Raw genomic sequence first — 27172 nt, forward strand, 5'->3', positions numbered from 1 at the left:
AACTTTATTAACTTTTTTTATTCTCTTATCTGGTTGTACTCATATTTATATCTACATGTATTTTAGTATTCGCTTTTTCTTGAATATTGTTTTTATGTACAATGACTTTTATGATTGTTAAATTCAATCGAATAAAGTATTTTGATGATGATGATGATTATCACCTCATGTGCTGAGTGTTGTCATGAACTAAGTATAACTTTCAATGAAAACTGAGGGACCCGTTACGAGCAGGACAGCAATGAGACGTCAAGATATCGGGAATGAAGATACAAGTTCCAGCCAATTACCAACCACTCCGATTCACCAGGCCCCAAATCGGTAATAACATGTTAGATCCAGAATTGCCACGTCCGGTTTCGGGTTTGGTTCCCTGATATGGGCCCATGTGTGCACACAGAGGCACCGTATGCAAAGGAGAAAAGCCTAGGGCAGTCAAGCCTTTTCCATCTTTCCATCCAGATGCAGGAACAGCATCCAAATATCTACCCCCTCAACGCAATGAACGTAATTTAGGGGTCGCAACTGAGACCCCTGGCTTATCCTTTGCGACCCCTGTCACTGTCTTTGTGACCCCTAGCCTCGGAGGTGACAAAATTAGTAACAGGAACACAGTGGCAGCTTGTCCTTATGGATGCTGACTGTGGCTCCACTCTTTGTTTTCTCTTGATTTTTTAATTACACTAATAGTGAATAATGCCTCATTATTCACTATTAGTGTAATACAAATGGAGTACAATTAACTGGAGAAAGACCTTCTCTGGCAGCTAAGGTAAGTAAAATAAATGCTTTTAAATATATTGTTGTGTGCGTGCTTTGGGTGAGTGAGTGATTACGTGAAAGAGAGAGTCTGCGTAAGTGTGCGTGTGTGTATGTGTAAGCATGTGTAGGTGAGTGAAATTAAAAAGTCAAAGATCGTGTGATGTCACTTCCGCTACCCCTGACATTTCGGTGAACTGACGTTCATGCCCAACGCTGCTCCAATTTAGGAACGAGTTAAAGAGACACCTTTTTAAGGAACACTATGTCACAATGAAGCAACAGTCCAAAAACCAGCTACTTCTCCTTTCCTTCACTGACTGTCTGCTTACCCTTGACCATGTACACCTCTCCACAGCCTTTTCAGCTCCGTTCGCACTATACAAATTTTGCAAACATTCCCACATAAAAATCATCTATCCCTTCAGAGACTCGTAACCGAGCCTATAGTGGTAAATTAATTTTTCATTAAACAACAATCAAAATCTTTCTCTGCATCTGGTACAAGGAGTCTGGCAAGGGTACTCAGGATAATAGCCTATCCTGTCATGTGGCCTGTTAATCCTGCCTCTGAGAAAGCCATTTGTATCAAAGCATATCATGAGTAGACAACTATTTCCATTGGCCAGACTCTTAGCGTAGATATTACAATCTACTTTGATCGAAGGAGTTTGGGAATATTTTTGTTTAGCATTCAGATAGTACAGATCTGCCACGTGGACAGCGGAGCGCTTTACAGCCAACCAGAAAATAGTACAATTAACAAATGAGAGGTTAAAGGGGAGGATAACATGGCAATTATGGGACTAGAAGTTTCACAGATAAGTTCTGAACTGGAGAAAGTGGAAAAGTCGGTGTCCGTCCTCAGGTTTTTAGGCAGGTTGTTCCATAGTCCTGTGGCCACACCAAGCATGACAATGCCAGTTTCAGGGTCTTGGACTTTTTTACTTTCAGAATTTCCAGAATCATATGAGATTGCTTCCTTCTTTCTCCTCCGTGTATGACCTTATGAATGATGCAAGCAATTTTAACTTAAAGTCTTACATCTAAGGACAACCAGGGGAAGCCTTTCTGAATGGGGGTAATGTGATCAAATTGTTTTTGTGCCTTTGATGACATGAGTGCCCATGTGTACCTTGGACATAAGAGGGGTGGGATTGGCATTGGTGAAGCCTGCAAGTAAGGCATTGACATTGTTTAAGTATAGGATTTGAACCACAGTCCTGAAATCTTTGGGTGGGAATGGAGGGTTTGATTTTTTTAAGGAGGTGGAACAGTAAAGATGCAATTTTGGTTAGATTGGAGATGTGGGTTGACATGGATATGTCATGGGCGATGGTGAACCCTAACTATTTACCACAACGTACTTTTGATGGTGTGAAGCCCAGGTCAGATAAATTACATATCAAGTGATGGACTGGAGGAGGTCGGTTTTGTGAGTGAATGAAGCTAGAAGAATTCAGTTTTAGATGTGTTACGATTAAGGGAGAATGTACTCATCCATTCTATTAGGTTTTCCATGAACGATTTGAAGGTGGAGATACCTTGTATACTTTGAAGTATATTTTGGGTATCTTCGAGGGTACTAATTGGGTGATATTGCTTCCATGTTAACTAAAGGATCAAAAGGATCCATGTAGATGTTACAAAATAGAGGTGCCAGACTAGAGCCTTGGTGTTCAATAGAAGAAAGTGGAAGTAAATGTGGCCATAATTTGCCCTTTTTATAAAATGTGATCTGGAAGAGATGAGGGATTGGCATTATTTCAGAACTGTGCCCTCTAATACTATTCTTTTTTTATGTTTTTATTGACTTTTCAAGCAAATAAACCATAGACAGGCACTATAGCCTTAAGGTTTGATCATATATAATTTCACCATGCAACCAATTATTGTTTGCTTGCTCCTTCTTGGACCCTCTTATCTCCTCCTCCCAGCCGCACCCTCTCATCGTTTTCCCATTAGTACTTTCTTCTTTTACTGTTAACAGATGTACATTCATACCCCTGTATCATTGCCAGGGATTCCATACCCTTCCCCATTATTTCAGGCATCCCCTTCCTTCGTAGACCTGTTTCTCTGCCAGCATGCACCAGTCCATGAATTCCACCCAAGTTTTCACATCAGATGTGTCTTGAATTCCCAAGCTCCTTGCAATTTTTCTCTTAGCTACTGAGAGCCCCAACATCCTCTATTCCCATTCTTGAGGAAATAATTTTAGAAGAGTTCTGTGGTTTGTGTTGAATGTTGCTGGCAAGACAAGGAACACCCACAGGCAGACATTTCCTTCATCCATCATCCTTAGTGCATCATCAATGAATTGATGGGTGGTATTTGCGGTGCTTCATTTTGAGCAGAACCCAGACTGATAAGTAATTAATAATTGAGAGGATACATCTTTTTCCAAAACTCTTCTGAGGAAGGGCCATCTGGAAACTGGACTCAGGTTCTGAAAGTCAGTGGGGTCAGATGAGGTTTCTTAAGGAGAAGAGTGATTTGGGCAGTTTTGAGGGGCAATGAGAGATGAGTTGACAATCACCAAAAAGAGGGAGGCAATGTCTTTAGCATATGTTTCAGGAGCTTTTCTGGGGTGGGATCATCTGCATAAGAAGATGGTTTGGTTGCTATTGAGATGGGTAAGATCAATTTCATGTCCCATTAGTTAAATGGGGACCATTTTGAGGTATTCCTCCCTACTGTGTAAGGTAGGCCTAATTTTTCTGTGGGAATTCTTCATGTTGTTTTGAATTTTTTGTGATCTTTTTCAGTGATGATGTTCGCAATGTTGGCAGATGTCTTCGATTAGCTTGGTATTCTCTTTTCTTTTATAAGACGAGAACAGTGTTTTAATGGTTTGAAAAAACAACTTTAGTCAGTTCAAGCCTTCATTTACCTCGTTTTTGGAGAATTTGTAGAGATCCCGGGGCTGAGATTTCCCCTCAGGCGTTTTCTAATTTCCTGGCTGTACTCTTGCTAGTATTCAGTTTTGAGTTGCACCAGGAAGCGTTCCATTTTATTTTAATGGATTTGGGGATTATGGGGGTAGACTGATGATTGATTGTATTTGATCTGGCCTGGGTGTAGTAGTTAGGAGTTTTTTGTAGATGTCAGTGGGTGTGGGTGTTGATATGTTTTTGAATTCTTCAGACAGTTGCTGTACAGAGATGATCTTTGCAGGTCCTGCAGGATGTTGAATGGTTTTGTTTGGCCCTTGTTTAGAGGAGCTGGAGTAGTAATGAGGAATAGTACTGCCTGGTGGCCTAAACAATCTATTTTGACTGGATCCCTGTGCTTTGTTATTTTAGGGGTTAGATTATAAATTATTGGGTGTTGCTTTTGCTAAGGGTCGGATCTCAGATCAAGTGGGAAAGATCGTCTAGGGAGCAGGTTTCTTATAATTTCAATGAGAGGGGTTTCATATTGATGTGCCAGTGTGTATTAAAATCATCACCAATGAAGATGCTGATAGGGTGTTTTGTCAGTATTGAGGTCACAAGATCATTGAAGTGTTAAGATAATTTTGTGTTGTGAATGGTGGGCAGTACATAATGTGGAAACCAAGGGTCTAATGACAAATGGAGTACAAAAGATGTGTACGAAATGGAGTTTTCAGTAGTGTAAGGCAGACTGTTTTTGTGTATGATGGCTAACCCAACTCCATTCTCGATGGGTCTGTTTGTGTGTATGATGGAGCAGCCTTCAGAGACTAAAATGTCAAAAGATGTTGAGGAAGGCCAGGTTTTGGTAAACAATAGTAAGTCCAAGAGGTGTCATGTAACAGAGTCATCAATTTCAGGTGCAGGAGTGTGAGCCATCCTTGCATTTTTTAAATACTTCATTAAGGTATTGACTTTAGGGGTCTGGGAATCATGACTGTAACTGCTTTCTTAGAAGGACCTTGTATTCCACCTGCATGAGACAGGTGTTTGAGCAGCTCCTGAAATAAAAGTAAGATGTTGTTCTACTGCTGAACTGTTTGTATGGACTGTATAATTTACTGTAATGTCATCAATGGTAGTTTATTTTTCAAGATCATTTTCTCCAGAACATTACTTTATGTTATTTCGTGTTTTGAAAAATTCTATGACAAACAATTCTATAGGAGAGCATTTCTTAGCATAGAGTCTCATAGAGGTTCATTGCTAAGAGGCTGTCACTTTGGCGGTAAAGGCTATTTCCAAGTGTGTTCACTTTGATCAAACAATCTTCTGTCTCTTTCATTATTGCATGGCCTGACCAGCGAGCATGATTACTAAACTGTTGTTTTCTCCAAAGTCAGTTAAAGCTCAAGTTGTACTAAACGTTAATAGCCCACTCTAGCCAAATGGACATCCTGGAATTGTAAGGGATAAAGATAGACTGATCATACATGTAAATAGAAATCCCTTGAAATACAATGGATTCGCTCAGGGGGCTCCGATGGACAGTACGGTCAAGTTGCCTAGGTTCACGTGTGACTAGCTGCCCCAGTCAAGACTTTTTTTTTCAATTCCGAGACTTGTAACCTTGTTTCTTCCATTATAAATATGGGACTACAAGTCGCAGACTTCAAAGAAGAAACCTGAACTGCAGTGACTCATCACGCAAGCACCTGAAAAACTTGCCAGCTATGCATAAAACACCAACATGGGCTATTAGTTATGGGGAATTGGTGTAGGGCAGCCCCGCAAGTCTTCTTGTTGTGCTGCCCTACGCCAATGTGAAAGTGCAGGGATGCACCGTATTTGTAAAATACAGTGCATTCCTGTCCTTTCCCCCTGAACTGGCACACAACAGGCTGCCTAGCCCCAACTCAGGCCCCCTTGCACTATGATGCAAGGGAGCAGCAGTGCATGCAGGATTGTTTTGTGCAGGAAGGGGCATCTTCCTGCACAAAAACAATCATGAGAGGTGTTTTCCTCTTTCTATGTGTGCTGCAAAATTCAGCATACATGGAAAGACGAAAAAAAGAGGAGGCGTAAGGTTTTGGCTCTGCCCCAGGTTTATGTGATTGAGTAAACCTAGAGCTACGTCAAAATCCATGGGGGTTGCATGGGAAAACCCAGCGCAATGCCTATGGAATACCTCCCTTATGCAAAGTAAGGCAATGCAGCAACTTGCGCTGTGTTGTCTTACTCCCTATCTATGAGGCCGCACAAAGCCATGCAAGGTGGCTTTGCATGACCTCGTAGATATGGTTGAGAGGCTTGCCACGCAGGAACGTAAAAAAAGTGACACTCCGGCAGTGCATTCTTCTCATAGATGTGCCCCATGGCGTTTTTTGTGTAAATTTATTGAATGTGGCTTGTCCTCCCACACCTACTTGTGTGCAGTTATGTCAAGGACATGCAGGTCAGAAGCTTTTTCTGGGCTCCCTGGTGTCTGATCGAAGGAACAGGTCATAATTTAGAACAAGCATTTTCAATGCAACGGGTCTCACATTTGCTCGAGTTAGAGCTATTAGCGTTGTAAAGCAAAAAAAAAACAGCACGATCACCCTATGTAAAATGCAGTGCGATCGTGCTATGTAAAATGCAGCGCGATCGCGCTGCATGTAAAATAAACAGATAACGTAGTCCAGACTCCAGGCTGAAAACATGGAGCCTCGTATGTTTGTGGTACTTTACAGGTGCTGTGTAGGTGTGCTAAACACCAGAAAAGGCATGATGTATGCATGCCTTTCACAAATGAAAGCAAACGGATTTTAAAAGGCCAATGTAAGTGACTGACGTGGCTTGGGGGTGGTTTCAAGCCCAAAGAGATTACTGAATGGACTGAGCATTTTGTGCTCGCCTATAAAAACGTGTTTCCTGGAGAAAGAGATAACACAGTGTTAGCAGTACCGAGTGGTGGTGCTGCATTACAATCGTCAAGAAGGAACAGATTGGGCCTTCAGTTTCAATATCTAAAAACATGCTCTAAAAGGAGAGACAGAACCCAACATACACACGGCCTGAGGCTGGGGAAATAGAGCCCCAGCTGCCCTCTCCTTGTGATGGCCCAGCCCAACTGTATGAAACAATCATTATTATTTGAACGAACAACACGCTCTTCCTGAAAGACATACGATTGGCCTGCAATTTTTTTTAATGTATTTCCTGACCTATCACAACAGGAAAGTTTTCATAAATTTCTTCTTGCAACTTCCTCTTTTAATAACCTTTAAGCCACATCTATAGGTGTATCATAACATTCGAATTAAGCATCTCCTGTTGTGGCCGCTTGCAATGAATGACACATGCACACTATTTTTACGATTACCTTTCAGGATGAAATGCGATCACTTGCTGACTTTGTAAACTTAATTACCTTTGGCACGGGAACTCACAACTGTTTTAAGGGCTGCTTTCACTTCATTTTGTGCCCCTCAAGAATGTTTTGTCACGTCTGAAAAAAAAATCCTTTCATGTTGGTTACCCAGACGTGTGTTGTAATGCATGACTTTCTAGCAATAGTTTCTTTAATATATAAACCTATACACATGTTATATATCTGTAACACTACAATATACGCTTTCTGATGAAAACATTTAATACGAACCAGCGTTTCACTGCTAACAGTTTACCGAGTTACTGTGCAAAGACTTTAATGCTTGTCCTCCTAACACTTAACAAGGGCTGCAATGGTTGAGCCTTTAGTTAACAATGAAACAATAGCAAATGCTGTTTTTTAAAAATATTTTTATGGCTTCACTAACAAAGTATTCGTTAATCTGTTTAGCACCGGTATTAAAATGCAAATGTGTGTCTTTTACACAAAGACGAATTATGTACGACATAAAAATCACGTGTTGGTGTGCATGCAACGTGCAATTAAGCGCTCCTTTCATGCATTCCTTAATGCTTACCCAGTTCAATCTTCGTACAGCACCGACTGCCCTCTAGCGGTCACAAAATCATGGTGCAGTTATTCGTAACTCAAGGATCTCTGTGAAGGACATGGTAGTAGGCACTACTCGGGATAAGAGGGGCACAAAATCAACAAATTGATGTCTAGTGCTTAAGGCGGATTTATTTAACTTTCGCCCATCAAGGGATATCCTTCACCAATCACCAAACGCCTATTTGTTTGACTCTTTCGGCCTCACAGCCAAAACATGTTCAGTGGTGCACACGGTGTAATTCACCGGGGCCCAGTGGCGGAAGGAGGAACAACTGTAACCGACCAGTGAGCCCTGAGAGGGAACCTAAAAAACCATGCTGGAGTTCTGACGGCGAACAAGCATTAAAGATGTTTTTATCTTGTCACTTTAGCTGTGTGTTCGAAGACATAGATCAAAAGTGAGTCTAGTCTTCTGACAAACTGCTGTCTATTCTTTCACAATGGAGACTGGTGTTTACTTTTGTTTCGATTACTGCAAAGTGTGAAGATTTTGTTAAGGTAACTATGGGAAAATCTTGCCGGTGTGATGGAAAATGTAGGGTGTATTTTTCTTCTAACAGAAAACAAAATTTAAATACCTATATATGGACCGTACAACTACTGTAAAATAAACAGGAAAGAACAAATGAAGGGGCATATTTATACTGGAGTTTACGTCATTTTTTAGCGTGGACACCTACCTTGCGTTAATTATATGCAAGGTAGGGGTTCCCGTCTAAAAAATTACTCTCAGGCCTGTGCGCCTTATTTAAACTCCCGTGCAAAAATGACGCACGGGAGTGGGCGGGTCAAAAAAAATGACGTCCAGCTGCGTTTGTGTCATTTTTTAACGCCTGCTCAGGGCAGGCGTTAAGGGACCTGTGGGCTCGGAAGGAGCCCAGAGGTGCCCTACCATTCCCCCAGGGACACCCCCTGCCACCCTTGCCCACCCCAGGAGGACACCCAAGGATGGAGGGACCCACCCCAGGGACATTAAGGTAAGTGCAGGTAAGTATTTTTTTGTAAAAAAAATTGTGGCATAGGGGGGCCTGATTTGTGCCCCCCTACATGCCACTATGCCCAATGACCATGCCCAGGGGACATAAGTCCCCTGGGCATGGCCATTGGGCAAGGGGGCATGACTCCTGTCTTTGCTAAGACAGGAGTCATGTCAATGGAGGGTGGGAGTAAAAAAACATGGCGCAAATCGGGTTGAGGTAGATTTTTTGCCTCAGACCGACTTGCCCCATTTTTTGACGCCCAAGCTCCATTTTCCCCTACGCCGGCGCTGCCTGGTGTAGGTCATTTTTTTTGACGCACACCAGTCAGCTCCGCCGGCTAACTTCATTCCATAAATAAGGCGCCCGCATTGCGCTTTGGAATGGCGTTAGGCGGCGTTATAATTTTTGACGCACAACTGCGTTGGCGCAGTTGTGCGTCAAAAAGTATAAATATGGCCCGAAGTGGTTTTTTTTTCAAATTTAAATGTGCGATGAAAACAAAGATTTTAAATGGGTCAAACAAATCAAGACACTACTTGGTGATGTGCAAATGACAAATAATTACTGAAACCCAACTTCCACACATTATTGTTTGTGCCCTCTGTGGTTTTATCCATAAAATTGTATTATGCCAAATTTAGTTGGCATGTCAATGGAAAGTGTACTGTCTGTAAATGGCTACCACACAATGCTTTAGTGAAATATTGTGACCTGGAGCTCCTGAAAGCAACACCAGCTTTATACTATGCCCTCACCACTCTCCTGCTGAAGGGGCGTGGTTCATTTGCAACACTTGTAATTTGTGTGATGCTTGGATTTTTCAGAAACGCTTTGAGTTTAGTAATGTGACGTTGATGGTAGCATCCCTAGCACCACTGTCTAGTAGCATCACAGGAGTTAAAGCACTGGGAGCTTGCTGTTGGCCTTGTCTTATTCCTTCAGCTGCAAAAGTCAGACTCCATGCAGCAGAAACTACTGAAACACCTGTGGGGGCACTGACAAAGACTCATTGTATGTGCTCTAAATGGCCAAGCAGTGGGTATGCTAACTTTTGTAAAATGTGGAGTGCACCATCCAGCCCTGGCAGCGTGATGCCAGCACAGTTCAAAGATGAAGTTATGCCCATGCTGCTGGGTGGCTTCTGAAGACAAGATTCACAGTAAATCCCCGCGTTCAGCTTGACTGGTGGCGGGCAGATGATGGCAGTTATTAATGGAATGTAGACTTATTTGGAACTGGGTGCTCAAGCCGGGCAAATAATGATTTGGGCGTTTCATTTTATGTTAAACAAATGCACAGGTAACTTCAAGTAACCTCTTGGTGTCACTATGAACAAGCACTAGGAATAGTTATCCTTCTGAGATCCTTGGAAACAGACTACAATCTCTGAAAACTAGATGATGTTCTACAGAGCGAGATATCGAGTAGGGGAACTGGAGTACATGCTATACACAGTATTAAAGTAGAGATGAGAGAGCAAACACATTAAGAGTAAAAGATGAGTTAAGTGTCTGTCTTGACTCATAGAGCCTGTCTAGGCTCAGGCACGATCTGAGCTACGGGAACATTTAGAATGGAAATCATGTAACCAATATGATGTAAAATCTGATAAAGTACCTTCAAAATTTCAAACATTATATTTCTTTGATAAGTGCTGCACCTTAATACATCAGATTAATTAACTGTATTGACAGGCATTTATTAAAAGTGATAGTTTTTAAAGATTAACTTAGAAACAGTAATGGCCCCCACCCACAACTTTGACAACAATACCATTAGAAAAGTAAGAGGCAAGCCAGTTGTGGGCTAACTTCCTATCTGACATGGAGCAATGTTATAGTCCTTTAAGTCAAACACAAGAAAGATGTTTGTACAGCACCCATCCTCACTTATTTCAAGGAGTTCTCATATGCCAAAATGAAAAATAGGAGGCAAGATAAAATAAAATAAAATAAAAGAAATAAAATAATTGCCTAGGATCTTACAATTTGGTCAGGTGGCCAAGCTGAAACTGATTCCAGGTTTTCCGGTCTCACAGAGTGTAATTGAACCACTAGATTGGTATTCCTGTTTTGTGTGTGGAAATCTTGCTATGTATGAGTCAAGCTTGTGCTCTTACACCTCAGTGCTGTTCTTTACACTTGTACCAAATCTAAAATGCGGTTTGTGCATTGCATTTAATGGAGGTGTTAAATGATGCTGCTCAGTGCCACACTTGTTCTATGTCTTTGAAGGAAGCTTGCCATGGCCCTGCACTACCACGTTTGTTTCATGTCTTTGAAGGAAGCTTGCAGTGGCTGACACTGCAGTACTATATTTGTTCCATGACTTGAAAGGAAATGTGCACGGGTCCTGCAGTACCACCCTTGTTTCATGTCTTTCAGGGAAGATTGTGATGCTCAGTAACCAGCGCTGTATGTCTTAAGCGTTTGAGCGAAGAAGCCCCTGCTCTTTATCTATTTCTGTGTGTTTTAAATCTGACCAAAAAACTATTTTAGCTGTCTCACCAGCCTAATGTTTTCCCAAAAATAATGCATAGAGAAAATGGGCTTTAGGTAAACCTACTTCAGCTATTCACCAGACAGAGTTCCATTCCCATACTAGATAATCTCTTAAGAGCAGCATACACAAAACTGAGCAGTGAATCAACCCTCTTCCACAATTGATTTTGTTGCCAATGTTTGGCTCTGGCTAGTAGACAACTGCTGGTCTTTATGATGTTAGGTAGTGTTAGTAACCGTATTTTGCCAGCTTACTCTATGTTACTGTGAATCCAGAGAAGTTCAACATCAGGCTATATTTCCTTTAGTTCATCCAACAGCAGGTGATCTTCAAATGCAACTAGTGATAACTGAGTAATAAGGGTACCTAGAGCTCTGCTGCCTTTGCTACAGGACCACACCTTTCTTAGGCAGAACGCCATGCAATACTGCTGCAACTCTGACTTTTTTGCTGTTCCAAGATGGTACATCAGTGCAAAGCTTTAGTTTCTAACTTTTGTGGTGAAGCACATGCCCTCCACATTTAGTTGTCATATTTAAAAAATATATATTTCTTTCTTTCTTTACCTATTTTAGAATATGTTTGCACCACAAAGAAAACCACCAACTTGTTTTTTCGAAGTCAAGTGGGACTTTTTTTTGATGCCATGATTCTTCCCCATAAAAGTCCATAAAGATCAGATTCACATAGCCTTGAGTGATGGTCCAAGTGTGGCTTATGGGTGATTAGATAACCTCAGTAGACATTCAGGCTTCAGTTAAGCTTATTTGAAGAGCTTTGAGTTACATTAGTGCACAGATGCACCAAGTACTCAACCTGTGTCTCCTGAACCACTTTTTGTCCAAACTCTACTCTTTCCTAGTGAGTGGGGTACCTGTCTGTGTGCAGTGTGCTTGTGTGAGTGTAGGATAGCCACCAAGTTTTGTGAGTGCATTATGAGGGATGTGCTTAGGTGAATGCAAGATTAATATTCTCTTTTATGTGTGCAGTGTAAGTGGTCTATTAGTTGATGGTTGTGCCTGTGTGAGTGCAGCATGAGGGATGTGCCTGTGTGAGGGGAGCAATGTGAGTTTGGGTCCATGCATTTTAATCCTTTGTGTGCGTGCACTTTGAAAAGGCCGAACCTATTGGCTTTGGTAATGCTTTTTAGGATTATGGCTTTGACTAGCAGAAAGGCAATGCAAGGAGTGGAAATTCAATAATGTTTGCTTGAGAATGGTAGTATGTTTTAATATGGCAGATGCAGATTCTGTTGAAGGAGGTTGATGAGTGTCAGGGGCAGTTGACAGATTGAGATGTCACCATGGTGAGGATACCCAGTTCCTTTGCATGCACTGGGCCCATAGCACCCTAGCTATGCCACAATTGTATATGACACCCTTTCACTCTGTAAACCTCTACAATGATAAACCATAATAATTACTATACAACTATTGCCTCCACAGATCAAACCTTGCACCTATTAGAAAAAACCTTGCACCTGTCACAAACTAAAACATGGATTTCATTTTGGCAACCCAAGTTTAAATGAATCCAGGCCTATAATTATTAAACCTACTTACCTGTATGCAGGTTTGCCACCTCTCTCTCACACCTGAAGGCACATTGTTTCCAGGCCTTAGCCTTCTTTTGCGAATCCCATGCATGTGAAGAGCTGTACTTTGTATTTGTTTCCACTGAGCCAATGGGACTGATACACTGAAAACTATTAACCCCACATTATGTGCTTTACCATCTGAGAAGAATAGAGCACTGCATCCTTAGGTTGCTAACCATAGTGCCATGAATTACCAGAGGAATTCGTACTGGGGAACAGATAGTAGTCCAGGGGACTAGTGCCCTTTCCCCCATTGTTTTCCCAAAAATAGAATTCTTTAAAGCAGCATTTCTCCCTCTGATGGATATAAACTCTTTTAAAAACTTGTTGCTTGGTTTGGAATCCAAATGCAGGGTTGGAGACTGTTGGATCTGTCAAGGGTGGCTTCCCCCAAAATGTTACCTTTAGCCCTCCTGTGTTTTGCTAAGTCTGCTTTTGTTAGCTTTAGGTCTTTGTGCAGTTTACCAATCCTAACTATGGCTAAAGTGCTTGTGATCACCCCCTATAACGTGGTAAAATTGTCTTACACCTGATTGGTATATATAATTTTCTTATAAGTGCCTAGTAAAGTGATATAACATGTACTTTGGGCCTGTTAACTGAATGCTACCAGTGGGCTGTAGCAGTTGTGTACCAAACACTTACGTTTTTAAGTAGCCATTTAAAAACATGACTCAGGCCTACCATTGCAGCCTGCTAGCAGTTTTAAACAGCCAATCGACTTGGCAAAATAACTCCCTTTCTGAGCCTAAAACTCCCTTTGTAATATATCTAAGTCATCCCTAAGGTAGCCTCTGAGCATCCCCATGGCCATAGTGCATTGTAATAACAAAATTGGACATATACTTTTAAGTTCTACATGTCCTTGTATTTACAAACTCCTAAATTAGTTTTTCACCACCATGAGGCCTGCCTGTCCCATAGGATAACAATGGGTTACTTTAATACATTTAATAAGTTAATAAGTGCTAACCCTTGATGTTTAGTGTCTGAGAAATTGTAATTTAAAATCCTCATTAACAGAAAAGTCAGATTTTAAGTCACAATTTTGAAAATTCCACTTTTGGAAAGTTGGCATTTCCTGCCTCAATTACATGGTTCCTGCAGCCTGTTCCTAGGATGTGTGGCCAGGTGTGAGCAGTAGTTGGCCTTTGTATATTCCTCCCAGACAGCCACAGTATAGAGGAATTAGGTGTGCCTGGATGGGCAATCTCAGGCAGGATGGGGATGGCAAAGCTGGGCAAAAGCCCAGTTGTAATTTAAAAGGCTGTGCCTGCCCGCACACAAAGGATCCCACACTAAGCTATTGTGACTGCAACCAGGCAGAAGCCAGAGAAGGGAGGCAGGAAATTCCAAGCACTTCTGAAAGGGGACTTGTAGAAACTCCTCCTACTTCAAAGAAGGTGGCAGGTATAAGAAAGGGTCCTTCAGACCAGCTCTTCAGATCTTGTTTGGACCTGTGGCCAGAAGGAATGACTGCCCAGCCATGAAGTCTGCCCTGCTGCCCAAGCCCTGCTTTGCTGCCAAAAAACTGCTTTGCTGCCCTAGGCCTGGTGTTGGTCCACCAGGACTCGTCTGCTGTTGTGAGCTGCACTACTGATTCCAGCCAGCCTGTGTGGGCCCAGGACTCCAGGAACTCTTCAGTGGTCAGTCGGTTGAGCCCCTATTCAGGCTGCCAGGACATAATAGACTTCTTCGCCACTGATGCAACTACACAGATCTCGCCACCGACATGGGCCCAGCGTGGCCCATCTCTTCCTCGGTGATGACGAATAGCAGCACAAGCCCTTGCATGCCTCATTGGCTCCTTTAACGCAGACGCAGCTCAAAGCCAACACCCACCCAAAGTAACGCATCTCGTCCTCTGTCCTCTGTGCCAACCACATCCAAGCGCAAGTCTTCACAGGCCTAGCAGCTTCCTTGATGATGGTACAGGACCCCACATCGAAAGCTCAGTCAATGGCTTCATTTGCTCTGCTACTGAGTGACTTATCTAGCCACTGGACCTCTCATTGCAGCTCCTTGTCAATGAATCCTCAATGCCAGCCCACACATGCAATGCAAAAACTTCACATCTTGACGTCCAGGACACAATGTACTTTGTCAGTCTTTGTTTGTCTTGAGAAAGTAGTCTCAGAAAATGTTAAATGCACTTTTTAACTCCAGCTTGTTTTTAACTCTTGGAAGGAATTCACCTCTGTTGCAAAACCATATGGAAGAAATCAGGCTCTCTCGCTGCTCTAACTGCGATAATTGAATGTCTCATGGTTCACTCGTCACCACTAGTGAACTCTGCAAAGTGAATTACCTCTACTTTCGTCAGAAATTAAGGTGCATGGAGAGAAATATAAATCCCATTAGAAATTATTGGGTTTATATTTTGGCAGACAGGATATCCGTCACAGCTGTGATGGAGTAACCCCTCCACTAAAATCTAAATCAGGACCTTCAGGAGTTCACTAAAAGGTGAAAACTAAAATGTTTCATCACTACATTCACTAACTTCATCCTAATGATTAAAACAGTATTTCCCTTCTTGGTTGTACACAGTAAGGAAGGGTGGGGTATTTATTATTTCAAACAATTATGAGTAGCACCACCCAGGTGCTAAGGCTGAACAATCTCAGTTTTATAAGGAACAGATGTCAACCAATACATCATTTCTACATTTCACAAGCAGAATTCCTGGCTTCAAATCCCTGCTGCCTTTTGACCAAAATGTGTGGTTAAAGGCAGATTGATTTATTTGTATACACCTTAATTTCTGATGAAAGTAGAGCTAATTCACTTTGCAGTGTTCATCAGTGGTGAAAACAAGCTGGAGTTGAACAGTCCATTTTGCAATTTTCTGAGGATAATTTCTCAATAAAGTGGCTAGAAGTACTGAGGCTTACAAATATTCCTGAAGAGTAATAGTGGAATATCAAAATCATTCAATAGCTGCACAGTACCCAGAAGTACTATTTATCTGCAGCAACAAGTCATGCATGTTTTCACAAAATGATCTCTATGTGCCACCCTGCTCTTTATTTTATGATAACTGATTCTCCAAATGACCAGTATTACAAGTCCCTTGACAGTGGCTGTATGTAACATTTAGGTTACACTTCAGTGGATGGCAGAGTACACTCAAAATGGTACTCATTTTATCATGGGTAGCTACCACCCCCATGAGCAAGTCATGACGCAGCTCAATCTTGGTGGAAAGCTGATCTATAGTAGGCAGACACAATATTTTTTGACATGCACCCCAAATGAGTAAGTCTACACTGGCTTCCTCTGATAAGACCTTATAGTAAAAATAAGTATGTTTGACCACTGACTTTGTGTTTCACCACTGTGCATATTAGTTGTTCAATGTTCACCAGTAGCACATTACATTTTGTATTCAGTTTAGCTGCCTATTGGCTTTAACATAGCATTACACATTGCATTTTGTATTGAGTTTAGCTGCCTACTGGCTTTATCGTGGCGTTAAACATTTCAGTTGAGACATTACAGATGAGCTGTGTTTTTCCACATGGTAAACTAAGCTTGTGTTTTTCGTATTTTCTCTTACTGAACACGATAGCATGATAAGGAAGCGCATATTTTGTGTTTTTCTTTAGTGCAGAGAAGAACTCGGCCTTGGGAGAGACAGCCTTGAAAACTTGGCCAACTTTCGATGTTTTTTCTTCCAACTCTGACCTACAGTAGCCAGCATGTTTTGAATATTCACATCTGAGAGGGAAGGCCTTTTAGAAGGCTTTTTCCCATGATTATTTAATCTATAAAAGGTGTCCCTGGGCAGCAGCAAGGGGAATTTTCTGAGACTTCAGTCAGGAGTGGACGTCAACTGCCTGACCTCAGTGAGGGTGGAAAAACTCTTTCTCGCAGTTGAACAGGGGTCATCAACTTGCTGGCATGAGAAAGATGAAGAGCAATGATAGGCCCTACGGTGATGAATTTTGACTTTATTCTTTGCTTGGCAGTTATGCTTTAATATAATCCCATATATTTGCTGTGTACATTGCAGTTGAGAATCACTTTGATATATTTTCCTTTCATTGCCGTGACTATTTTTAAACGTGTGCCTCCAACCTACTAATCTCCTCTCTCAGGAACCTCATGATGAAGTAATAATAAATGTCTTCTTTAAACTAAGAAGTGCATTCCAGAGATTTTTGTCAGCTCGGTCATTAGTGAAAGCAAAACAGACCTATGAAGACATGAATGGATCCCTGCAATCCTCTGGAGCGTAATTGTGGGTGTGAATTTGCGCTTGAACAAGAGGGGTGGGCTACTTCCATTCGGGGTTCTTCAGGTATATACGAAGCTTCAGGGGTTCAGTGAAAGCCAGAAGTATGCTGGCTCCTATCCTGTGAATGTGTCTTGCCCTGCTCTCTCCTCTACCTATTCATTCTGTAGGCGGTGCAAACCGAGTTATGGGCCTGATTTTCGTGCAAATGCCCTTCAAAGAAGTAAGAATGTTTACTTTCCTGCCATCTGTGGATCCATTTACTGCCATCCTTACCTGGATCAGGCTAATTTCAGCAGATTAATCTCTGGCCTGAGAGATGAGTCACTGGCCATGGCACTGAGAACAAGAGAGTGGCTACTGAAAGCCACTTTTGGAACGTAGATAAGCTGACTGCCCATCCACCCCATCATGTATCCTGATCATGCCACGGAAGAAACAGCCCAGCACCTGAACTGATGGAAGGCTTTTCTGTGCTGCTAAAAGTAGCCCTGGGCATCAATGATGTGGGTCCTCTTGACCTGCACGTCAGGCTGCCCTCCCCATCGAAGTGACAGTCGACCTGGGTGCTGCTGTAGTGGTGCCCCAACCCTTCCAGACTGAGGTGAACATTCGTCCACTCTCTGACTGTGGGGACCCCCTGCCGCTTCACCCACAGACACTGCGCTAACCCTTGAGGGTCTCTCCAGTCACCTCTGGGTTCATACCTGGGTGAGACAACTAGTGAGATGTATTCTGACAAGCCTGTTGTAGTATTTGCCACTGCAAGACTTAGGGGGTGATTCTGATTCTGGCGGGCGGCGGAGGCCGCCCGCCAGAATTCCGCCCCCATTATACCGCTCCGCGGTCAGAAGACCGCGGAGGGTATTATGAGTTTTTCCCTGGGCTGGCGGGCGGTCTCCAAAAGACCGCCCGCCAGCCCAGGGAAAAACTCCCTTCCCACGAGGATGCCGGCTCGTAATCGAGCCGGCGGAGTGGGAAGGTGCGACGGGTGCAGTGGCACCCGTCGCGTATTTCAGTGTCTGCAAGGCAGACACTGAAATACTTTGCGGGGCCCTCTTACGGGGGCCCCTGCCGTGCCCATGCCATTGGCATGGGCACGGCAGGGGCCCCCAGGGGCCCCGCGACCCCCCCTACCGCCATCCTGTTCATGGCGGCTTTCCCGCCATGAACAGGATGGCGGTAGGGGGGGTCAGAATCCTCATGGCGGCGGAGCGCGCTCCGCCGCCATGAAGGATTCCCCCGAGCAGCGGTAAGTCGGCGGGAGCCCGCCGACTTGCCGCTTCTGACCGCGGCTGAACCGCCGCGGTCAGAATGCTCGTGGGAGCACCGCCAGCCTGTTGGCGGTGCTCCCGTGGTCGGTGGCCCTGGCGGCCACCGGCCGCCAGGGTCAGAATGACCCCCTTAATATCTCTCAAACCTCGAAGGGTATAGTCTGCTAGAGTGTGAAGCATAACAGGTTTAGTGGCAGTGATAATGTAAACATAGAGGTTCTGATAGGCAGTTGCATTGATAAGGACGGAGAAGCAACTCAGTCAACCTGTAACTATGGAACAGTCAAGCATTGTAGCGGATATAAATATTGACAGATTACATCGAAACCCTTTGAAAGCCCCTAAAAGTTGTGTTTGACAAGAGCTGGTAAATTAATCTGGTTTGGCTCTAACTGCCCAAGGATGAGCCGAACCATGAAACTGTTGGCATATAAACCGTGCAACAAATATTATGTAAAATATAATTAAGTCTCTTTTCTAAAGTGTTTTTATTTAACATGCAAAAGCATTTCACCTTAGCACATTAGGGTTTTCTCAAGAGTTCTCCCCCCCACAGGGCCTAGTGGGGCAGACTATACCTACACTGCACCCTTTTATACTTATTTTTTAATTTCAGGACATGGGGCTTAATCCTGAGTCCTATAATGGTTGGCAGCTAAAAATTGTATTGTGCTGTCAGCCAGTCAGAACACCTGCTCCCGTGAGAGTGAATTGGACCAAGGGAAAAAAACACTCACTGGGCCAATCTGGGGACACTATTTTTTAAAACTGGGTTTGAGGGGCCCTCGCAAAAGTCCCTTGAAATCAATTGTCCAGATAAGCAAATATTTTAAAACCTTCATATCTCAAAAAGTACTGAACGGTTTACATAAAAAGCACACTTTCAGGACGGGCTAGCTTCCTGCTAAATATGATGTGATTCCATTCAGCAGTTTTTGTGGTAGTGCTGTTTAAAAAAGTCAATGAAAAATGCATTGAGATTTTGCATTTTAGGATCCCCCCTTTCTCTTAGAGTGTAACCAGTTGAAGTCTGTGAACAGCAGAACCGATGAGCCAGAGCGGGGATCTCCCACATCTCTCTTTTTCCCCTCTTATCCCATTTCCCTTTCCTCTGGTCTACTGCTAATTATAATTTCACAATTGTGTTGGGTTGGTAGAGGATATGGACCCAAACTGCAATGTTAATAATTTCTGACATTTTCAAAACAACCAGGCTCAAATTGATAAAATCAAATAATCCCAAACTGTCCCCGTAGAGCGCTCCAGTGTAGGTCTGAATGATCACTCCTCTCCCACATGCTCTTTCATATTGAAATATACTCCCATCCCCCAGAGCACCTATGTAAAAATAAGGAATGTAATAACATGTCTAAGCACTATTCAAGAATGGAGTTAGTAACACCACTTCAAATTAACCACCGACATACATATTTACTGCTCTGGATTCCCCCTTCTAATTAGAAAACAATGCCAGTTATGGCAGCAAACAATATCTCTCCCATTTGAGTATTCGGGGGCATATTTATACTCCGTTTGCTCCGAATGTGCGTCAAAATTTTTGACGCACAATCAGCGCAAACGTTGCCCCATATTTAAACCCTGATGCCCGCGGACGATAAAAATCCGCAGTGTGCGTCATTTTCTGGAAGCGGCAACCCGTCCTGCGTTAATGATATGCAGGGTAGGCGTTCCCGTCCAAAAAACGACACACACGGCCGTGCGTCGTATTTATGCTTCCGGGCAAAAATAACTCTCGGCTGGGAGGCGGAGCAAAAAAATGACGCAAAGCCCGATGTGCGTCAAAATTTAACGCCTGAGTCACGGCAGGCGTTAAAATGGGGCAAACACACCTGTATTTAATCAGAACAAACAACAGAGCAGCAGAGCAGCAGAGCAGCAACAGGGAGACATGGAGGTGATTTTTATCCAGCGTGCACGTAGACGCAGAGCCCTGCAGCAACAACAGCAGCTACAACAACAACAGCAGGGACCCCAAAGGCAGCACAGAAGGCAGGAGAGGATATTCCGCCCAAGAACAACCCTGCATGGCCTCAGGGAACACAACATCATCCAGAGGTACCGGTTGAACTGGCAGGCCATTCAGCAGCTGCTGAGAAACATTGAACAGCAGTTGGCCCCCACTTTAGTGACACCCCACACCATCCCAACAGAAACAAAGCTGCTTGCCGTACTTCACCTGCTGGCAAGTGGCTCGTTTCAAACAACTGGTGCCCTGGTTGGTGGAATATCACAACCATCATTCTCCGCATTTCTGCCAAAAGTACTGGATGCCATCATTCGCCTGACACCCCTCCACATCTGCTTCCCTAACACACTGCAGAAGCAGCAGGAAACAAAACAGGGGTTCTACGCTATCAGTGGCTTCCCACATGTCCTTGGTGCAATCGACTGCACACACGTACGCCTTGTGCCACCTGCTGCAACAGAACACCTCTACCGCAACAGGAAGCACACACATTCAATCAACGTGCAGGCCATAGTCGATCACCAAGGATTGATCAGCAACATTGTGGCTAAATATCCTGGGAGTGTACATGACGCATTCATCTTCCGTCACTCTACCATCAACCAACACTTCCAGGATGGACGGTAGGGCAATGGACTACTTGTTGGTAAGTACAAAAACCTACTTATATACACACTGCACAGAAACCCTCTAGGACACACAACACATAGACCACAATAGCAACACCTAGCCAGGAACACACTGAGGTCCTGACATCACTAGCCATGTTTCTTAAGTCACCATTGAACCTGTCACACATTGGAATTTACTGTACAGCTTAATGTGAAGACATTAATGAGTGTGGTTGCCTAAATGTCACCTTGCAAATTGTAAGTGTCACAATAACCTGTACATTAATACATTGCATAAGTCTTAAGGTATGGGATGTCCAGGGTACTTTCATATGAACGTGTTAACTACACTTTCAATTTTAACTCTGCATGGAACTATCATCTCACCCCCAGTGAAGACACACGGACACCTGTATCACAAGTCACAATGCTAGGGAGGGCACACTGTACTGCAAATCCCAAAACATACCGCTGCCAAACGGTTAGCTAACAAACACTTGCTCAGCCAAGGAAAAAACTCAATGCAAAAGTTTTAGCCTACAAGTATAGGTTGTCACATTAGTACACAAAAGAGTCACAGACAACACAAGACAACTACTGCCATCAAAGGTCTGTACAAGAGTGCCTCCTACATCTACATGATCCCATTCTGTGTTTTTCTTTCAGCTGATCAGGGGTATGGCATCCAGCCTTGGCTAATGACACCATTTGGGAACCCGACTACTGCTGCAGAGCGGGCATACAACGACGCCCATAAGAGGACACGCAGCATTGTTGAGCGGACCTTTGGGATCCTCAAGTCAAGGTTCCGCTGCCTTGACATCACTGGCGGTAGACTGCTATATTCCCCAGAGATGGTCTGCAGGATCATACTCACTTGTGCCATATTGCACCATATCTGTGTAAAAAGGAACATTCCCCTCCTCGAACCAGACCCAGACATGCCTGAAGACGACGAAGAGGAGGATGCTGGCCTGCAACAGGAGGGGGAACAACCAAACACGTCTGCTGGAGTGCGTAGGCGCCAACAGATTGTAAATAATTTATTTTCATAATTTCTTATATCACCACTTAATGCACAATTGTAAATAAACACAGATAACAAACACCACATCATGGTTTGGCCTATTCATTTCTGCCCACCTTTAGTTTGAAATTGCTGAAGAAGAATGTCGTCTCATTGAGCAATAATGACATAACACTCATCACACAATAAATATAGACCACAAATGTCTGCACAGAGGCTATGATGTTTCATGATACGTTACCATCCACAGAGGCCAACAGGAGTACAAATGTGGCAATGACACATGCCTGATCCAGACACCTGAGACATTCTCTCACTCAGCACAAAAATGTAGCTCATTTGAAAGTATCATGACACGTGTTCAGTGACAGGGTGGGACCATCCATGTGTACGTGACCATGTCCTCAATGGCCTCTCTCCATTTTTGCTACAAACAATGCCCGATTGGAACAAGATTAGCTGCCACTAACTCATGAGGAGACCTTGAAGATACAGTGACAACATACACCCAGACAGTTGATAGTGGATCTACATTGGACCACACACATAAACATATGCCATCCAATCAACCAAATATTTGCAAGCAGCCGATCACAGTAGTGTCCCAGTTCTAACCTAGCAGGAAGAATGAAACATGCCACTAAACCAGGTAATGCATAAAGGGCCACATACATCAACAACCTATTTGTCATCAGCACATGAGGAACGCCGAGATTTAGCAAAACATTTCAATGCAAAATGGTATGTCAGATTGCTCCAAATAATCAATAGGGCAAACGACAAATGGGCAAATGGGATTCTTGAATGGCTAACAGTGAATCATACCCTATGGCCTTCCATGAGCCTGCTGCTGCAGGTTTAGCATAACAGAATAAATGAAAGCCGTGGATAAATTAGCAAAGGGCAAACCCTAGGGTGCTGGGGGCCTAAGTCCACCTCTACCACACCCCAAATATACAAGAATTATGTACATGTGAAGTACACACATGCATAAGGCGCATGTGTGGCCTACATGTCAAATGTTAAACACATATAACATACACCAAACCATTATTAGGACATGGTTAGCCCCATAAAAAGTGTAAGTGACAATTGCACTACCTGTTTGGACTATAGATAATTGGATTACCGTGATAAATGTGGACACATTGTTGCTAAGGAATACATCCTGGTATCCCATTCATCATTTGAAATTAGCCATCAGCAATTACCCAAAATATGTGTACAAATATGGGTAATAACCATTTTGAGCAATAATTACTATTACACTGTGAATGCCTTCTATACATCCAATAAGGGACATGTGTCATAGCTAACCCCAAATGTGTATCACTTAGCACCGTTTGGTCATGACAAAATTCCTTTCACAATTTGACAAAATTAAGACATATTTGTCAAAATGCGTCATATTTCCACGCATACAGCATGGGCGTCATAATTTTTTGACGTACAGGAGTGCACCGAATGCAGAGTCAAAACATATATCTTATTAAAAATAATAGATTAATAAGCTGCATTACATGGCCACCATATTTTCTATGATGCGTCATATTTCCACGCATACAGCATGGGCGTCATAATTTTTTGACGTACAGGAGTGCACAGAATGCAGAGTCAAAAAATATCATATTAAATATAATAGATTAATAAGCTGCATTACATGGCCACCATATTTTCTATGATGCGTCATATTTCCACGCATACAGCGTGGGCGTCATAATTTTTTGACGTACAGGAGTGCACAGAATGCAGAGTCAAAAAATATCATATTAAAAATAATAGATTAATAAGCTGCATTACATGGCCACCATATTTTCTATGATGCGTCATATTTCCACGCATACAGCGTGGGCGTCATAATTTTTTGACGTACAGGAGTGCACAGAATGCAGAGTCAAAAAATATCATATTAAAAATAATAGATTAATAAGCTGCATTACATGGCCACCATATTTTCTATGATGCGTCATATTTCCACGCATACAGCATGGGCGTCATAATTTTTTGCCGTACAGGAGTGCACAGAATGCAGAGTCAAAAATAATTTTCATATTTGGTTCTCATATTTGCCAGCGAATTACATTTCAACTCTAGAACTGTAAAATCAGCCTCACACAAATGTAAGGGAACAATGTAGAAATTATTTTTGACTCTGCATTGTGTGCACTGTTATTCGTCAAAAAATATGACGCACAATATGTATGCGTGAAAATATGACGCATAACGGAAAAATAAAAACGGCGGCCATTTTATGCAGGATGTGATGTAATAGGATATCCTGTTTACAGAATCTGTACTGTGAGTGTACTTTCACTTTCACTTTGCAGTTTCAGATTATTCTAGACTGTGTGGCTGTGTGAAAAGTGTTGTCCTGTGTTTTAGTGCTTTTGTGTCCAGTGTACCTTCTCTATTGTGCTTTTGTGATCATTGTCTTGTTATCTAATATTGTCTGAGTCTGTTTTGTATACTTTTGTCAAATCCAGTGTTTCTTTTTTTGTCTGTCGGAGTCTGTTCTGGGTAGTTTAAATTAGGGGTTAGTTGGGCTATTTTTCTTAAGTTTTCTTTTTTCTTCACTACTCTACCTTTCCCCATTTCCCCCTTTTCCTTTTTGTTCCAAATTTTTCACCTTTGTAATTGTAAAGATGTCAGGTAGGCCACGGCTTGCCAGGATGGGTGAGGAGGAATTGGGGGGATTTATTTGGCTTGTTTGCCATTTCCTCCCACTCATGCTGGAGGCCGTGTGATACAGGGGTATCACACGGAGGCACGTAAAGTCCGGTGGGGGAAGGTGCACCATCACTTGGTCCGGGTCTACGGTAGCCTGAGGAATGACCATCAACTCAAGCACCGCTGGGCTGATCTGATATCCAGGAAGCAGGATCTATTGGACCACCTGGGAATCAGGATTGGTGGCCATGTTGGTGAGTACAAATCAATGACATGTGAATAATTGAAAGCTGTGTGGGGACATGTGATGATTGTTACACAATCTGCTAGATAAGTAGCTGACTGTGTGTAATGCTAGGGAAACCTACTGGGTAATTGTTGCACAATGTGTAGGAAGACAAATGCTAGCAGTCAGATAGCTCATGTTTTCCACACATACCGGATGCCTGTAGCTGTATGTAATGTAGCGTTGCCTTTGTGTCAGACAAGCGACACGTTAATGCCTCTATTTGAACTCTACAGATCATAATTGCCAGTGAAAAATGGATGTTGAAACATCATACCTACATATGTAGACGCCATAGCTAGACAGAAATTTGTAAAACCATTATGATGCTATAAATGAGTGGTGCCTTCACGTCAATTGAAGTTAGCTATGTTGTCCACACATATGTCACATGTGTGTCTGGTTGGTGTGTGTTGAAAATGACCACATAGCCTGTTTGAGTTTGAGGGGTCATGCAGTCCTCAAGTAACCAGCTTTTGGATGTCTCTCTGGGATGCACATGATGAGATGAATGCACCCCGATATTGTTGGGGCATACTAATGGAGGTGTATCTTTGACACCACATGACTGTCCTGGCCACTGCATGTGTGTAGTAGGGTGTGTAACTGTAGCAGGAGACTCATCCAATGTAAATGTTGATTAAGAAATCTTCCATGCAGTATGAGCATGTGTCAAAGTGTTTCATTACGCATGTCATATTCTCACATTGTCATTGTAACCGCAATTGTTTGTCAGTGCACGGAGTCTGAGTATATTCTTCCTTCCATGCTTTACAGATGGACCTGCACCGTACACCGTGAGAGAGGTGGCTCATTTTGAGGACCCCAACACCTACAGTGAGTGTGGCATGAGTGCTATTTTTATTGTTTGCTAGTGATGCATGATGGACTACTGTGTGTTCAACAGAATTCAAGGTTTGATGCGCTGCCCGTTCATTGGTATTGTTGCATTAGTGGGATTTCAAATATCACTTCAGTTTCTGTAGACCAATGCTTATCCATCTCTCAGATTTAGGGGCTGTAGGTCATTCCAGTCGACCCCGCTATGGGGAGTGGGATGAGTCATGTGGAATACACAGGTTAATGTAAGAGTTGCTCTGGGACTTGGTTGGACTGAGTCTGCATTTCAGACTGACATTCTCCCAGATAGCTTCTGCAAAACGCTTGTCTTAAATATGCAGCTTCCCTAGTTGAGGATGGACTGAGTACACTGTAGGTTGGATCTTCCGGGGGCATGTACTTCCACAAGTTGAACTACAAGTGTGTGGGACTACAGTGCAATGGCCTAGGTGTTCATTCTACTCATGATCATGGGTGTTCTTGCTCCTCTGTGTGTGTGTTAAAATATGCCTCACTGGTAGTATGTGATGTTGGCCTAAGTCAGTGCATTTTGACATGTGTGGACTTTGGATAGGACAAGGTTTGGCTGACTCCAAATTGTTGCTAGCCCTTCATTGGTGTTGTGTGTGGAGGCAAATACTTGTTGACCTTTCTATACAGTCCTGGGTGTGCATTGAATCTGGGATTGTTGGTTGTTCTTCCCACCCCACCCTCAAAGACTGCCATGTGATTGGGAATAGGGTACCTAGGACTGTAGCAACCAGTATGTTACACATACTTGTGACCTTTTGCAACTTTGTTTAGAACCTAGTGTACACATTTGGTTATGGCACATGAGTTCAATATTTGCAAACAAAAATTTACAAATGGCATTGAGTGAGGGTTGTGATAGTTATCACATAGAGTGACATATGTAGTGAAGTCAGTATGCGGAAGAGGTTCAGCCATAATGTCAGCTGCATTGGCCATTATTAGGATGAGAAGTTTAGGCAGATGTCACCCATCATGTAGAGACATGGATATGCTAGGTGTGAGATGCCCTTTTGTATGCAGGCTTCACATGTACTTCCTCTGAGACTTTCAATGAACTATGTTGTGACAATCGCTGTAACAAATACAGTACAAGTAATGTGCAATTGACCCATTGTGCTATTCCACCCAATGCATTTCCTATGGTAAATAGTTGCCATATCTCTTCACAGCTGCAAACATGAGTGCCGCAGAGAGACACCAGTTTGAACGGCGTGCAATGCGATACCGGCACATCCTGCAGGTGCAGTCGGGGTTCAGGAGGATGGCCCGCAAATACCAAGCCGATCGGGCCTCCGGGGCATGGTGGGCCTCACCACAGGGTGGCCCTACATTGCCCACAGCAGCCACCACCGCCACATCCACCAGGTCTCCCCAAGTGGCCCCAGCAACGGCGGGGACAGTTGACCCTGCCTCGTCAGCACGACCTGGACCCAGCCATTTCCAACACACAGGACAGTCCAGTGGGCATACAACTACTGCCACACTGTCCACCTCGGCCAGCACACAGACTG

The sequence above is a fragment of the Pleurodeles waltl genome, chromosome 3_1 (assembly GCF_031143425.1).
Source record: "Pleurodeles waltl isolate 20211129_DDA chromosome 3_1, aPleWal1.hap1.20221129, whole genome shotgun sequence".
Classification (NCBI taxonomy): Eukaryota; Metazoa; Chordata; class Amphibia; order Caudata; family Salamandridae; genus Pleurodeles; species Pleurodeles waltl.